At 47.8% G+C, this 14,740-nt stretch overlaps 10 non-coding genes across 10 annotated transcripts; all 10 read left to right on the forward strand.

The window, feature by feature from the left end:
• Window positions 1-1,223: 1,223 nt before the first annotated feature.
• Window positions 1,224-1,414, forward strand: LOC142684528 (U2 spliceosomal RNA). Its single transcript, XR_012854144.1, has one exon. It is a non-coding gene; the product is annotated as a U2 spliceosomal RNA (small nuclear RNA).
• A 1,292-nt stretch (window positions 1,415-2,706) lies between these two features.
• Window positions 2,707-2,897, forward strand: LOC142684529 (U2 spliceosomal RNA). Its single transcript, XR_012854145.1, has one exon. It is a non-coding gene; the product is annotated as a U2 spliceosomal RNA (small nuclear RNA).
• A 1,264-nt stretch (window positions 2,898-4,161) lies between these two features.
• On the forward strand, window positions 4,162-4,352 carry LOC142684530 (U2 spliceosomal RNA). The gene has a single exon (XR_012854146.1). It is a non-coding gene; the product is annotated as a U2 spliceosomal RNA (small nuclear RNA).
• Window positions 4,353-5,640: 1,288 nt separating this feature from the next.
• LOC142684531 (U2 spliceosomal RNA) lies at window positions 5,641-5,831 on the forward strand. The gene has a single exon (XR_012854147.1). It is a non-coding gene; the product is annotated as a U2 spliceosomal RNA (small nuclear RNA).
• A 1,284-nt stretch (window positions 5,832-7,115) lies between these two features.
• LOC142684532 (U2 spliceosomal RNA) lies at window positions 7,116-7,306 on the forward strand. The gene has a single exon (XR_012854148.1). It is a non-coding gene; the product is annotated as a U2 spliceosomal RNA (small nuclear RNA).
• Window positions 7,307-8,590: 1,284 nt separating this feature from the next.
• Window positions 8,591-8,781, forward strand: LOC142684534 (U2 spliceosomal RNA). The gene has a single exon (XR_012854149.1). It is a non-coding gene; the product is annotated as a U2 spliceosomal RNA (small nuclear RNA).
• Window positions 8,782-10,069: 1,288 nt separating this feature from the next.
• On the forward strand, window positions 10,070-10,260 carry LOC142684535 (U2 spliceosomal RNA). Its single transcript, XR_012854150.1, has one exon. It is a non-coding gene; the product is annotated as a U2 spliceosomal RNA (small nuclear RNA).
• Window positions 10,261-11,552: 1,292 nt separating this feature from the next.
• On the forward strand, window positions 11,553-11,743 carry LOC142684537 (U2 spliceosomal RNA). Its single transcript, XR_012854152.1, has one exon. It is a non-coding gene; the product is annotated as a U2 spliceosomal RNA (small nuclear RNA).
• Window positions 11,744-13,031: 1,288 nt separating this feature from the next.
• On the forward strand, window positions 13,032-13,222 carry LOC142684538 (U2 spliceosomal RNA). The gene has a single exon (XR_012854153.1). It is a non-coding gene; the product is annotated as a U2 spliceosomal RNA (small nuclear RNA).
• Window positions 13,223-14,518: 1,296 nt separating this feature from the next.
• Window positions 14,519-14,709, forward strand: LOC142684539 (U2 spliceosomal RNA). Its single transcript, XR_012854154.1, has one exon. It is a non-coding gene; the product is annotated as a U2 spliceosomal RNA (small nuclear RNA).
• The last annotated feature ends 31 nt before the right edge of the window (window positions 14,710-14,740 follow it).

Consider the following 14,740-nt stretch of genomic DNA (forward strand, 5'->3'; position numbering starts at 1 on the left):
CCCCTTTTAATCCCATTATTTCAACACCTGTTGGACAATGCATGAGTGATAATGAGCTCATTGATTAAATGCAATTAATGAATAGATTGCCACCTCTTGTTGTGTGTCGTCTGTGTTTCTGTGTTTCCGGCATTTCACATTGGAACACCTCATTCACCTTCCTTGTCTTCTCTCCGCCCTCCCTTTTAGGTAAGTTAAAGAGCTGCACCTGAGCCAGCCACTGATTGATTGATTGATTGATTGATTGATTGATTGATTGATTGATTGATTGATTGATTGATTGATGCAGCACAACAGTCAAATAGTGGAGTGGAGTAGGGGAACAGCAAACAGCCAATAAAGCAGCCCGCCCGCTCGCCTGCCCGCCACAATGGACCTACCTGTGTACACTAGATGGATGTGATGGAATGTACTGTCGTCCCTACATTTCAAGAAGAAGTAAGAATTGCAGTTGCAACAAAGCCTTGCTTGCCTACAAAGAGAGCAGCAATTTGGATTTGTTACTATGTTACCTAGAAGAATAACAAACTGTGCAAGGATGGAGGTTGTAGGAGCAAGGAGAAGTTGTCTGTAAAGTTGGTGGATGCCTATTTTCCATTTTGCAGTCCTTTGTCTCCCTCTTGTGGCCTCCTGGAGGCAACTAGCTGTGCAAAAAAAAGACAGCCTGGCGGCCGGCTGTTGCAGTGTTGCCCTCTCAGGCAACACTGAGTGACTGACTGAGCCTCACCGTCTTATATAAAGTTCAGACGGAACTTTGCACGTGTCATAGTGGAGCCCTCAGGATTCCAGAGCCAGCTTTCTGACATCATAATGGGGCCTCAGAGATAAAAGCCTGGGCCCAGGCAGTGTTGGTCAGTGCTGCTCAGCAGGCAGCACTGGACTGGACTGGATTACAGCTGATACAAGGTGTGAAGGAACAAGGGGTGGCTGTGGGCATGCACTTGCTGCCGCTGCCAGTGTTTATCTGCATGGCAGCAGGGCATTTGGGCGTTGCCAGGAAGGCGTTTTTATGTAGATTCCTCCTCTTTCAGCACTGCATTGTGGTGCAAGCAAAAGAAGCAAATCCTGTCTGGCTTCCTCTCCGGCCTTTATTCACCTCCCGTGTAGCTGTGAGTGTGTGAGCCTGCAGGGCCCCATGGAATTGCCTAGAAGTAGGCTGAATCGCTGCAAGGGCTGAACAGCAGTATCGGGCAGGCTCGGGCAACGCGCGGCCCGTTCGGGTTATCGCTTCTCGGCCTTTTGGCTAAGATCAAGTGTAGTATCTGTTCTTATCAGTTTAATATCTGATACGTCCCCTATCTGGGGACCATATATTAAATGGATTTTTAGAACAGGGAGATGGAAATAGAGCTTGCTCTGTCCACTCCACGCATTGACCTGGTATTGCAGTATTTCCAGGACCGGTGCACCCTTTCCTTATGTGTTGACAAAAAGCAGATTCCAAAAGTGTTTTTTGTCTTTGCTATTGTTTCTGTCTTTCTGAAGGGATCTCCCCTTTTAATCCCATTATTTCAACACCTGTTGGACAATGCATGAGTGATAATGAGCTCATTGATTAAATGCAATTAATGAATAGATTGCCACCTCTTGTTGTGTGTCGTCTGTGTTTCTGTGTTTCCGGCATTTCACATTGGAACACCTCATTCACCTTCCTTGTCTTCTCTCCGCCCTCCCTTTTAGGTAAGTTAAAGAGCTGCACCTGAGCCAGCCACTGATTGATTGATTGATTGATTGATTGATTGATTGATTGATTGATTGATTGATTGATGCAGCACAACAGTCAAATAGTGGAGTGGAGTAGGGGAACAGCAAACAGCCAATAAAGCAGCCCGCCCGCTCGCCTGCCCGCCACAATGGACCTACCTGTGTACACTAGATGGATGTGATGGAATGTACTGTCGTCCCTACATTTCAAGAAGAAGTAAGAATTGCAGTTGCAACAAAGCCTTGCTTGCCTACAAAGAGAGCAGCAATTTGGATTTGTTACTATGTTACCTAGAAGAATAACAAACTGTGCAAGGATGGAGGTTGTAGGAGCAAGGAGAAGTTGTCTGTAAAGTTGGTGGATGCCTATTTTCCATTTTGCAGTCCCTTGTCTCCCTCTTGTGGCCTCCTGGAGGCAACTAGCTGTGCAAAAAAAAGACAGCCTGGCGGCCGGCTGTTGCAGTGTTGCCCTCTCAGGCAACACTGAGTGACTGACTGAGCCTCACCGTCTTATATAAAGTTCAGACGGAACTTTGCACGTGTCATAGTGGAGCCCTCAGGATTCCAGAGCCAGCTTTCTGACATCATAATGGGGCCTCAGAGATAAAAGCCTGGGCCCAGGCAGTGTTGGTCAGTGCTGCTCAGCAGGCAGCACTGGACTGGACTGGATTACAGCTGATACAAGGTGTGAAGGAACAAGGGGTGGCTGTGGGCATGCACTTGCTGCCGCTGCCAGTGTTTATCTGCATGGCAGCAGGGCATTTGGGCGTTGCCAGGAAGGCGTTTTTATGTAGATTCCTCCTCTTTCAGCACTGCATTGTGGTGCAAGCAAAAGAAGCAAATCCTGTCTGGCTTCCTCTCCGGCCTTTATTCACCTCCCGTGTAGCTGTGAGTGTGTGAGCCTGCAGGGCCCCATGGAATTGCCTAGAAGTAGGCTGAATCGCTGCAAGGGCTGAACAGCAGTATCGGGCAGGCTCGGGCAACGCGCGGCCCGTTCGGGTTATCGCTTCTCGGCCTTTTGGCTAAGATCAAGTGTAGTATCTGTTCTTATCAGTTTAATATCTGATACGTCCCCTATCTGGGGACCATATATTAAATGGATTTTTAGAACAGGGAGATGGAAATAGAGCTTGCTCTGTCCACTCCACGCATTGACCTGGTATTGCAGTATTTCCAGGACCGGTGCACCCTTTCCTTATGTGTTGACTAAAAGCAGATTCCAAAAGTGTTTTTTGTCTTTGCTATTGTTTCTGTCTTTCTGAAGGGATCTCCCCTTTTAATCCCATTATTTCAACACCTGTTGGACAATGCATGAGTGATAATGAGCTCATTGATTAAATGCAATTAATGAATAGATTGCCACCTCTTGTTGTGTGTCGTCTGTGTTTCTGTGTTTCCGGCATTTCACATTGGAACACCTCATTCACCTTCCTTGTCTTCTCTCCGCCCTCCCTTTTAGGTAAGTTAAAGAGCTGCACCTGAGCCAGCCACTGATTGATTGATTGATTGATTGATTGATGCAGCACAACAGTCAAATAGTGGAGTGGAGTAGGGGAACAGCAAACAGCCAATAAAGCAGCCCGCCCGCTCGCCTGCCCGCCACAATGGATCTACCTGTGTACACTAGATGGATGTGATGGAATGTACTGTCGTCCCTACATTTCAAGAAGAAGTAAGAATTGCAGTTGCAACAAAGCCTTGCTTGCCTACAAAGAGAGCAGCAATTTGGATTTGTTACTATGTTACCTAGAAGAATAACAAACTGTGCAAGGATGGAGGTTGTAGGAGCAAGGAGAAGTTGTCTGTAAAGTTGGTGGATGCCTATTTTCCATTTTGCAGTCCCTTGTCTCCCTCTTGTGGCCTCCTGGAGGCAACTAGCTGTGCAAAAAAAAGACAGCCTGGCGGCCGGCTGTTGCAGTGTTGCCCTCTCAGGCAACACTGAGTGACTGACTGAGCCTCACCGTCTTATATAAAGTTCAGACGGAACTTTGCACGTGTCATAGTGGAGCCCTCAGGATTCCAGAGCCAGCTTTCTGACATCATAATGGGGCCTCAGAGATAAAAGCCTGGGCCCAGGCAGTGTTGGTCAGTGCTGCTCAGCAGGCAGCACTGGACTGGACTGGATTACAGCTGATACAAGGTGTGAAGGAACAAGGGGTGGCTGTGGGCATGCACTTGCTGCCGCTGCCAGTGTTTATCTGCATGGCAGCAGGGCATTTGGGCGTTGCCAGGAAGGCGTTTTTATGTAGATTCCTCCTCTTTCAGCACTGCATTGTGGTGCAAGCAAAAGAAGCAAATCCTGTCTGGCTTCCTCTCCGGCCTTTATTCACCTCCCGTGTAGCTGTGAGTGTGTGAGCCTGCAGGGCCCCATGGAATTGCCTAGAAGTAGGCTGAATCGCTGCAAGGGCTGAACAGCAGTATCGGGCAGGCTCGGGCAACGCGCGGCCCGTTCGGGTTATCGCTTCTCGGCCTTTTGGCTAAGATCAAGTGTAGTATCTGTTCTTATCAGTTTAATATCTGATACGTCCCCTATCTGGGGACCATATATTAAATGGATTTTTAGAACAGGGAGATGGAAATAGAGCTTGCTCTGTCCACTCCACGCATTGACCTGGTATTGCAGTATTTCCAGGACCGGTGCACCCTTTCCTTATGTGTTGACTAAAAGCAGATTCCAAAAGTGTTTTTTGTCTTTGCTATTGTTTCTGTCTTTCTGAAGGGATCTCCCCTTTTAATCCCATTATTTCAACACCTGTTGGACAATGCATGAGTGATAATGAGCTCATTGATTAAATGCAATTAATGAATAGATTGCCACCTCTTGTTGTGTGTCGTCTGTGTTTCTGTGTTTCCGGCATTTCACATTGGAACACCTCATTCACCTTCCTTGTCTTCTCTCCGCCCTCCCTTTTAGGTAAGTTAAAGAGCTGCACCTGAGCCAGCCACTGATTGATTGATTGATTGATTGATTGATTGATTGATTGATTGATTGATTGATGCAGCACAACAGTCAAATAGTGGAGTGGAGTAGGGGAACAGCAAACAGCCAATAAAGCAGCCCGCCCGCTCGCCTGCCCGCCACAATGGACCTACCTGTGTACACTAGATGGATGTGATGGAATGTACTGTCGTCCCTACATTTCAAGAAGAAGTAAGAATTGCAGTTGCAACAAAGCCTTGCTTGCCTACAAAGAGAGCAGCAATTTGGATTTGTTACTATGTTACCTAGAAGAATAACAAACTGTGCAAGGATGGAGGTTGTAGGAGCAAGGAGAAGTTGTCTGTAAAGTTGGTGGATGCCTATTTTCCATTTTGCAGTCCTTTGTCTCCCTCTTGTGGCCTCCTGGAGGCAACTAGCTGTGCAAAAAAAAGACAGCCTGGCGGCCGGCTGTTGCAGTGTTGCCCTCTCAGGCAACACTGAGTGACTGACTGAGCCTCACCGTCTTATATAAAGTTCAGACGGAACTTTGCACGTGTCATAGTGGAGCCCTCAGGATTCCAGAGCCAGCTTTCTGACATCATAATGGGGCCTCAGAGATAAAAGCCTGGGCCCAGGCAGTGTTGGTCAGTGCTGCTCAGCAGGCAGCACTGGACTGGACTGGATTACAGCTGATACAAGGTGTGAAGGAACAAGGGGTGGCTGTGGGCATGCACTTGCTGCCGCTGCCAGTGTTTATCTGCATGGCAGCAGGGCATTTGGGCGTTGCCAGGAAGGCGTTTTTATGTAGATTCCTCCTCTTTCAGCACTGCATTGTGGTGCAAGCAAAAGAAGCAAATCCTGTCTGGCTTCCTCTCCGGCCTTTATTCACCTCCCGTGTAGCTGTGAGTGTGTGAGCCTGCAGGGCCCCATGGAATTGCCTAGAAGTAGGCTGAATCGCTGCAAGGGCTGAACAGCAGTATCGGGCAGGCTCGGGCAACGCGCGGCCCGTTCGGGTTATCGCTTCTCGGCCTTTTGGCTAAGATCAAGTGTAGTATCTGTTCTTATCAGTTTAATATCTGATACGTCCCCTATCTGGGGACCATATATTAAATGGATTTTTAGAACAGGGAGATGGAAATAGAGCTTGCTCTGTCCACTCCACGCATTGACCTGGTATTGCAGTATTTCCAGGACCGGTGCACCCTTTCCTTATGTGTTGACAAAAAGCAGATTCCAAAAGTGTTTTTTGTCTTTGCTATTGTTTCTGTCTTTCTGAAGGGATCTCCCCTTTTAATCCCATTATTTCAACACCTGTTGGACAATGCATGAGTGATAATGAGCTCATTGATTAAATGCAATTAATGAATAGATTGCCACCTCTTGTTGTGTGTCGTCTGTGTTTCTGTGTTTCCGGCATTTCACATTGGAACACCTCATTCACCTTCCTTGTCTTCTCTCCGCCCTCCCTTTTAGGTAAGTTAAAGAGCTGCACCTGAGCCAGCCACTGATTGATTGATTGATTGATTGATTGATTGATTGATTGATTGATTGATGCAGCACAACAGTCAAATAGTGGAGTGGAGTAGGGGAACAGCAAACAGCCAATAAAGCAGCCCGCCCGCTCGCCTGCCCGCCACAATGGACCTACCTGTGTACACTAGATGGATGTGATGGAATGTACTGTCGTCCCTACATTTCAAGAAGAAGTAAGAATTGCAGTTGCAACAAAGCCTTGCTTGCCTACAAAGAGAGCAGCAATTTGGATTTGTTACTATGTTACCTAGAAGAATAACAAACTGTGCAAGGATGGAGGTTGTAGGAGCAAGGAGAAGTTGTCTGTAAAGTTGGTGGATGCCTATTTTCCATTTTGCAGTCCCTTGTCTCCCTCTTGTGGCCTCCTGGAGGCAACTAGCTGTGCAAAAAAAAGACAGCCTGGCGGCCGGCTGTTGCAGTGTTGCCCTCTCAGGCAACACTGAGTGACTGACTGAGCCTCACCGTCTTATATAAAGTTCAGACGGAACTTTGCACGTGTCATAGTGGAGCCCTCAGGATTCCAGAGCCAGCTTTCTGACATCATAATGGGGCCTCAGAGATAAAAGCCTGGGCCCAGGCAGTGTTGGTCAGTGCTGCTCAGCAGGCAGCACTGGACTGGACTGGATTACAGCTGATACAAGGTGTGAAGGAACAAGGGGTGGCTGTGGGCATGCACTTGCTGCCGCTGCCAGTGTTTATCTGCATGGCAGCAGGGCATTTGGGCGTTGCCAGGAAGGCGTTTTTATGTAGATTCCTCCTCTTTCAGCACTGCATTGTGGTGCAAGCAAAAGAAGCAAATCCTGTCTGGCTTCCTCTCCGGCCTTTATTCACCTCCCGTGTAGCTGTGAGTGTGTGAGCCTGCAGGGCCCCATGGAATTGCCTAGAAGTAGGCTGAATCGCTGCAAGGGCTGAACAGCAGTATCGGGCAGGCTCGGGCAACGCGCGGCCCGTTCGGGTTATCGCTTCTCGGCCTTTTGGCTAAGATCAAGTGTAGTATCTGTTCTTATCAGTTTAATATCTGATACGTCCCCTATCTGGGGACCATATATTAAATGGATTTTTAGAACAGGGAGATGGAAATAGAGCTTGCTCTGTCCACTCCACGCATTGACCTGGTATTGCAGTATTTCCAGGACCGGTGCACCCTTTCCTTATGTGTTGACTAAAAGCAGATTCCAAAAGTGTTTTTTGTCTTTGCTATTGTTTCTGTCTTTCTGAAGGGATCTCCCCTTTTAATCCCATTATTTCAACACCTGTTGGACAATGCATGAGTGATAATGAGCTCATTGATTAAATGCAATTAATGAATAGATTGCCACCTCTTGTTGTGTGTCGTCTGTGTTTCTGTGTTTCCGGCATTTCACATTGGAACACCTCATTCACCTTCCTTGTCTTCTCTCCGCCCTCCCTTTTAGGTAAGTTAAAGAGCTGCACCTGAGCCAGCCACTGATTGATTGATTGATTGATTGATTGATTGATTGATTGATTGATTGATGCAGCACAACAGTCAAATAGTGGAGTGGAGTAGGGGAACAGCAAACAGCCAATAAAGCAGCCCGCCCGCTCGCCTGCCCGCCACAATGGACCTACCTGTGTACACTAGATGGATGTGATGGAATGTACTGTCGTCCCTACATTTCAAGAAGAAGTAAGAATTGCAGTTGCAACAAAGCCTTGCTTGCCTACAAAGAGAGCAGCAATTTGGATTTGTTACTATGTTACCTAGAAGAATAACAAACTGTGCAAGGATGGAGGTTGTAGGAGCAAGGAGAAGTTGTCTGTAAAGTTGGTGGATGCCTATTTTCCATTTTGCAGTCCCTTGTCTCCCTCTTGTGGCCTCCTGGAGGCAACTAGCTGTGCAAAAAAAAGACAGCCTGGCGGCCGGCTGTTGCAGTGTTGCCCTCTCAGGCAACACTGAGTGACTGACTGAGCCTCACCGTCTTATATAAAGTTCAGACGGAACTTTGCACGTGTCATAGTGGAGCCCTCAGGATTCCAGAGCCAGCTTTCTGACATCATAATGGGGCCTCAGAGATAAAAGCCTGGGCCCAGGCAGTGTTGGTCAGTGCTGCTCAGCAGGCAGCACTGGACTGGACTGGATTACAGCTGATACAAGGTGTGAAGGAACAAGGGGTGGCTGTGGGCATGCACTTGCTGCCGCTGCCAGTGTTTATCTGCATGGCAGCAGGGCATTTGGGCGTTGCCAGGAAGGCGTTTTTATGTAGATTCCTCCTCTTTCAGCACTGCATTGTGGTGCAAGCAAAAGAAGCAAATCCTGTCTGGCTTCCTCTCCGGCCTTTATTCACCTCCCGTGTAGCTGTGAGTGTGTGAGCCTGCAGGGCCCCATGGAATTGCCTAGAAGTAGGCTGAATCGCTGCAAGGGCTGAACAGCAGTATCGGGCAGGCTCGGGCAACGCGCGGCCCGTTCGGGTTATCGCTTCTCGGCCTTTTGGCTAAGATCAAGTGTAGTATCTGTTCTTATCAGTTTAATATCTGATACGTCCCCTATCTGGGGACCATATATTAAATGGATTTTTAGAACAGGGAGATGGAAATAGAGCTTGCTCTGTCCACTCCACGCATTGACCTGGTATTGCAGTATTTCCAGGACCGGTGCACCCTTTCCTTATGTGTTGACTAAAAGCAGATTCCAAAAGTGTTTTTTGTCTTTGCTATTGTTTCTGTCTTTCTGAAGGGATCTCCCCTTTTAATCCCATTATTTCAACACCTGTTGGACAATGCATGAGTGATAATGAGCTCATTGATTAAATGCAATTAATGAATAGATTGCCACCTCTTGTTGTGTGTCGTCTGTGTTTCTGTGTTTCCGGCATTTCACATTGGAACACCTCATTCACCTTCCTTGTCTTCTCTCCGCCCTCCCTTTTAGGTAAGTTAAAGAGCTGCACCTGAGCCAGCCACTGATTGATTGATTGATTGATTGATTGATTGATTGATTGATTGATTGATTGATGCAGCACAACAGTCAAATAGTGGAGTGGAGTAGGGGAACAGCAAACAGCCAATAAAGCAGCCCGCCCGCTCGCCTGCCCGCCACAATGGACCTACCTGTGTACACTAGATGGATGTGATGGAATGTACTGTCGTCCCTACATTTCAAGAAGAAGTAAGAATTGCAGTTGCAACAAAGCCTTGCTTGCCTACAAAGAGAGCAGCAATTTGGATTTGTTACTATGTTACCTAGAAGAATAACAAACTGTGCAAGGATGGAGGTTGTAGGAGCAAGGAGAAGTTGTCTGTAAAGTTGGTGGATGCCTATTTTCCATTTTGCAGTCCCTTGTCTCCCTCTTGTGGCCTCCTGGAGGCAACTAGCTGTGCAAAAAAAAGACAGCCTGGCGGCCGGCTGTTGCAGTGTTGCCCTCTCAGGCAACACTGAGTGACTGACTGAGCCTCACCGTCTTATATAAAGTTCAGACGGAACTTTGCACGTGTCATAGTGGAGCCCTCAGGATTCCAGAGCCAGCTTTCTGACATCATAATGGGGCCTCAGAGATAAAAGCCTGGGCCCAGGCAGTGTTGGTCAGTGCTGCTCAGCAGGCAGCACTGGACTGGACTGGATTACAGCTGATACAAGGTGTGAAGGAACAAGGGGTGGCTGTGGGCATGCACTTGCTGCCGCTGCCAGTGTTTATCTGCATGGCAGCAGGGCATTTGGGCGTTGCCAGGAAGGCGTTTTTATGTAGATTCCTCCTCTTTCAGCACTGCATTGTGGTGCAAGCAAAAGAAGCAAATCCTGTCTGGCTTCCTCTCCGGCCTTTATTCACCTCCCGTGTAGCTGTGAGTGTGTGAGCCTGCAGGGCCCCATGGAATTGCCTAGAAGTAGGCTGAATCGCTGCAAGGGCTGAACAGCAGTATCGGGCAGGCTCGGGCAACGCGCGGCCCGTTCGGGTTATCGCTTCTCGGCCTTTTGGCTAAGATCAAGTGTAGTATCTGTTCTTATCAGTTTAATATCTGATACGTCCCCTATCTGGGGACCATATATTAAATGGATTTTTAGAACAGGGAGATGGAAATAGAGCTTGCTCTGTCCACTCCACGCATTGACCTGGTATTGCAGTATTTCCAGGACCGGTGCACCCTTTCCTTATGTGTTGACAAAAAGCAGATTCCAAAAGTGTTTTTTGTCTTTGCTATTGTTTCTGTCTTTCTGAAGGGATCTCCCCTTTTAATCCCATTATTTCAACACCTGTTGGACAATGCATGAGTGATAATGAGCTCATTGATTAAATGCAATTAATGAATAGATTGCCACCTCTTGTTGTGTGTCGTCTGTGTTTCTGTGTTTCCGGCATTTCACATTGGAACACCTCATTCACCTTCCTTGTCTTCTCTCCGCCCTCCCTTTTAGGTAAGTTAAAGAGCTGCACCTGAGCCAGCCACTGATTGATTGATTGATTGATTGATTGATTGATTGATTGATTGATTGATTGATTGATGCAGCACAACAGTCAAATAGTGGAGTGGAGTAGGGGAACAGCAAACAGCCAATAAAGCAGCCCGCCCGCTCGCCTGCCCGCCACAATGGACCTACCTGTGTACACTAGATGGATGTGATGGAATGTACTGTCGTCCCTACATTTCAAGAAGAAGTAAGAATTGCAGTTGCAACAAAGCCTTGCTTGCCTACAAAGAGAGCAGCAATTTGGATTTGTTACTATGTTACCTAGAAGAATAACAAACTGTGCAAGGATGGAGGTTGTAGGAGCAAGGAGAAGTTGTCTGTAAAGTTGGTGGATGCCTATTTTCCATTTTGCAGTCCCTTGTCTCCCTCTTGTGGCCTCCTGGAGGCAACTAGCTGTGCAAAAAAAAGACAGCCTGGCGGCCGGCTGTTGCAGTGTTGCCCTCTCAGGCAACACTGAGTGACTGACTGAGCCTCACCGTCTTATATAAAGTTCAGACGGAACTTTGCACGTGTCATAGTGGAGCCCTCAGGATTCCAGAGCCAGCTTTCTGACATCATAATGGGGCCTCAGAGATAAAAGCCTGGGCCCAGGCAGTGTTGGTCAGTGCTGCTCAGCAGGCAGCACTGGACTGGACTGGATTACAGCTGATACAAGGTGTGAAGGAACAAGGGGTGGCTGTGGGCATGCACTTGCTGCTGCTGCCAGTGTTTATCTGCATGGCAGCAGGGCATTTGGGCGTTGCCAGGAAGGCGTTTTTATGTAGATTCCTCCTCTTTCAGCACTGCATTGTGGTGCAAGCAAAAGAAGCAAATCCTGTCTGGCTTCCTCTCCGGCCTTTATTCACCTCCCGTGTAGCTGTGAGTGTGTGAGCCTGCAGGGCCCCATGGAATTGCCTAGAAGTAGGCTGAATCGCTGCAAGGGCTGAACAGCAGTATCGGGCAGGCTCGGGCAACGCGCGGCCCGTTCGGGTTATCGCTTCTCGGCCTTTTGGCTAAGATCAAGTGTAGTATCTGTTCTTATCAGTTTAATATCTGATACGTCCCCTATCTGGGGACCATATATTAAATGGATTTTTAGAACAGGGAGATGGAAATAGAGCTTGCTCTGTCCACTCCACGCATTGACCTGGTATTGCAGTATTTCCAGGACCGGTGCACCCTTTCCTTATGTGTTGACAAAAAGCAGATTCCAAAAGTGTTTTTTGTCTTTGCTATTGTTTCTGTCTTTCTGAAGGGATCTCCCCTTTTAATCCCATTATTTCAACACCTGTTGGACAATGCATGAGTGATAATGAGCTCATTGATTAAATGCAATTAATGAATAGATTGCCACCTCTTGTTGTGTGTCGTCTGTGTTTCTGTGTTTCCGGCATTTCACATTGGAACACCTCATTCACCTTCCTTGTCTTCTCTCCGCCCTCCCTTTTAGGTAAGTTAAAGAGCTGCACCTGAGCCAGCCACTGATTGATTGATTGATTGATTGATTGATTGATTGATTGATTGATTGATTGATGCAGCACAACAGTCAAATAGTGGAGTGGAGTAGGGGAACAGCAAACAGCCAATAAAGCAGCCCGCCCGCTCGCCTGCCCGCCACAATGGACCTACCTGTGTACACTAGATGGATGTGATGGAATGTACTGTCGTCCCTACATTTCAAGAAGAAGTAAGAATTGCAGTTGCAACAAAGCCTTGCTTGCCTACAAAGAGAGCAGCAATTTGGATTTGTTACTATGTTACCTAGAAGAATAACAAACTGTGCAAGGATGGAGGTTGTAGGAGCAAGGAGAAGTTGTCTGTAAAGTTGGTGGATGCCTATTTTCCATTTTGCAGTCCCTTGTCTCCCTCTTGTGGCCTCCTGGAGGCAACTAGCTGTGCAAAAAAAAGACAGCCTGGCGGCCGGCTGTTGCAGTGTTGCCCTCTCAGGCAACACTGAGTGACTGACTGAGCCTCACCGTCTTATATAAAGTTCAGACGGAACTTTGCACGTGTCATAGTGGAGCCCTCAGGATTCCAGAGCCAGCTTTCTGACATCATAATGGGGCCTCAGAGATAAAAGCCTGGGCCCAGGCAGTGTTGGTCAGTGCTGCTCAGCAGGCAGCACTGGACTGGACTGGATTACAGCTGATACAAGGTGTGAAGGAACAAGGGGTGGCTGTGGGCATGCACTTGCTGCCGCTGCCAGTGTTTATCTGCATGGCAGCAGGGCATTTGGGCGTTGCCAGGAAGGCGTTTTTATGTAGATTCCTCCTCTTTCAGCACTGCATTGTGGTGCAAGCAAAAGAAGCAAATCCTGTCTGGCTTCCTCTCCGGCCTTTATTCACCTCCCGTGTAGCTGTGAGTGTGTGAGCCTGCAGGGCCCCATGGAATTGCCTAGAAGTAGGCTGAATCGCTGCAAGGGCTGAACAGCAGTATCGGGCAGGCTCGGGCAACGCGCGGCCCGTTCGGGTTATCGCTTCTCGGCCTTTTGGCTAAGATCAAGTGTAGTATCTGTTCTTATCAGTTTAATATCTGATACGTCCCCTATCTGGGGACCATATATTAAATGGATTTTTAGAACAGGGAGATGGAAATAGAGCTTGCTCTGTCCACTCCACGCATTGACCTGGTATTGCAGTATTTCCAGGACCGGTGCACCCTTTCCTTATGTGTTGACTAAAAGCAGATTCCAAAAGTGTTTTTTGTCTTTGCTATTGTTTCTGTCTTTCTGAAGGGATCTCCCCTTTTAATCCCATTATTTCAACACCTGTTGGACAATGCATGAGTGATAATGAGCTCATTGATTAAATGCAATTAATGAATAGATTGCCACCTCTTGTTGTGTGTCGTCTGTGTTTCTGTGTTTCCGGCATTTCACATTGGAACACCTCATTCACCTTCCTTGTCTTCTCTCCGCCCTCCCTTTTAGGTAAGTTAAAGAGCTGCACCTGAGCCAGCCACTGATTGATTGATTGATTGATTGATTGATTGATTGATTGATTGATTGATTGATTGATTGATGCAGCACAACAGTCAAATAGTGGAGTGGAGTAGGGGAACAGCAAACAGCCAATAAAGCAGCCCGCCCGCTCGCCTGCCCGCCACAATGGACCTACCTGTGTACACTAGATGGATGTGATGGAATGTACTGTCGTCCCTACATTTCAAGAAGAAGTAAGAATTGCAGTTGCAACAAAGCCTTGCTTGCCTACAAAGAGAGCAGCAATTTGGATTTGTTACTATGTTACCTAGAAGAATAACAAACTGTGCAAGGATGGAGGTTGTAGGAGCAAGGAGAAGTTGTCTGTAAAGTTGGTGGATGCCTATTTTCCATTTTGCAGTCCCTTGTCTCCCTCTTGTGGCCTCCTGGAGGCAACTAGCTGTGCAAAAAAAAGACAGCCTGGCGGCCGGCTGTTGCAGTGTTGCCCTCTCAGGCAACACTGAGTGACTGACTGAGCCTCACCGTCTTATATAAAGTTCAGACGGAACTTTGCACGTGTCATAGTGGAGCCCTCAGGATTCCAGAGCCAGCTTTCTGACATCATAATGGGGCCTCAGAGATAAAAGCCTGGGCCCAGGCAGTGTTGGTCAGTGCTGCTCAGCAGGCAGCACTGGACTGGACTGGATTACAGCTGATACAAGGTGTGAAGGAACAAGGGGTGGCTGTGGGCATGCACTTGCTGCCGCTGCCAGTGTTTATCTGCATGGCAGCAGGGCATTTGGGCGTTGCCAGGAAGGCGTTTTTATGTAGATTCCTCCTCTTTCAGCACTGCATTGTGGTGCAAGCAAAAGAAGCAAATCCTGTCTGGCTTCCTCTCCGGCCTTTATTCACCTCCCGTGTAGCTGTGAGTGTGTGAGCCTGCAGGGCCCCATGGAATTGCCTAGAAGTAGGCTGTATCGCTGCAAGGGCTGAACAGCAGTATCGGGCAGGCTCGGGCAACGCGCGGCCCGTTCGGGTTATCGCTTCTCGGCCTTTTGGCTAAGATCAAGTGTAGTATCTGTTCTTATCAGTTTAATATCTGATACGTCCCCTATCTGGGGACCATATATTAAATGGATTTTTAGAACAGGGAGATGGAAATAGAGCTTGCTCTGTCCACTCCACGCATTGACCTGGTATTGCAGTATTTCCAGGACCGGTGCACCCTTTCCTTATGTTGTGTTGACTAAAAGCAGATTCC

Source organism: Rhinoderma darwinii (assembly GCF_050947455.1).
Source record: "Rhinoderma darwinii isolate aRhiDar2 chromosome 5 unlocalized genomic scaffold, aRhiDar2.hap1 SUPER_5_unloc_10, whole genome shotgun sequence".
NCBI lineage: Eukaryota > Metazoa > Chordata > Amphibia > Anura > Rhinodermatidae > Rhinoderma > Rhinoderma darwinii.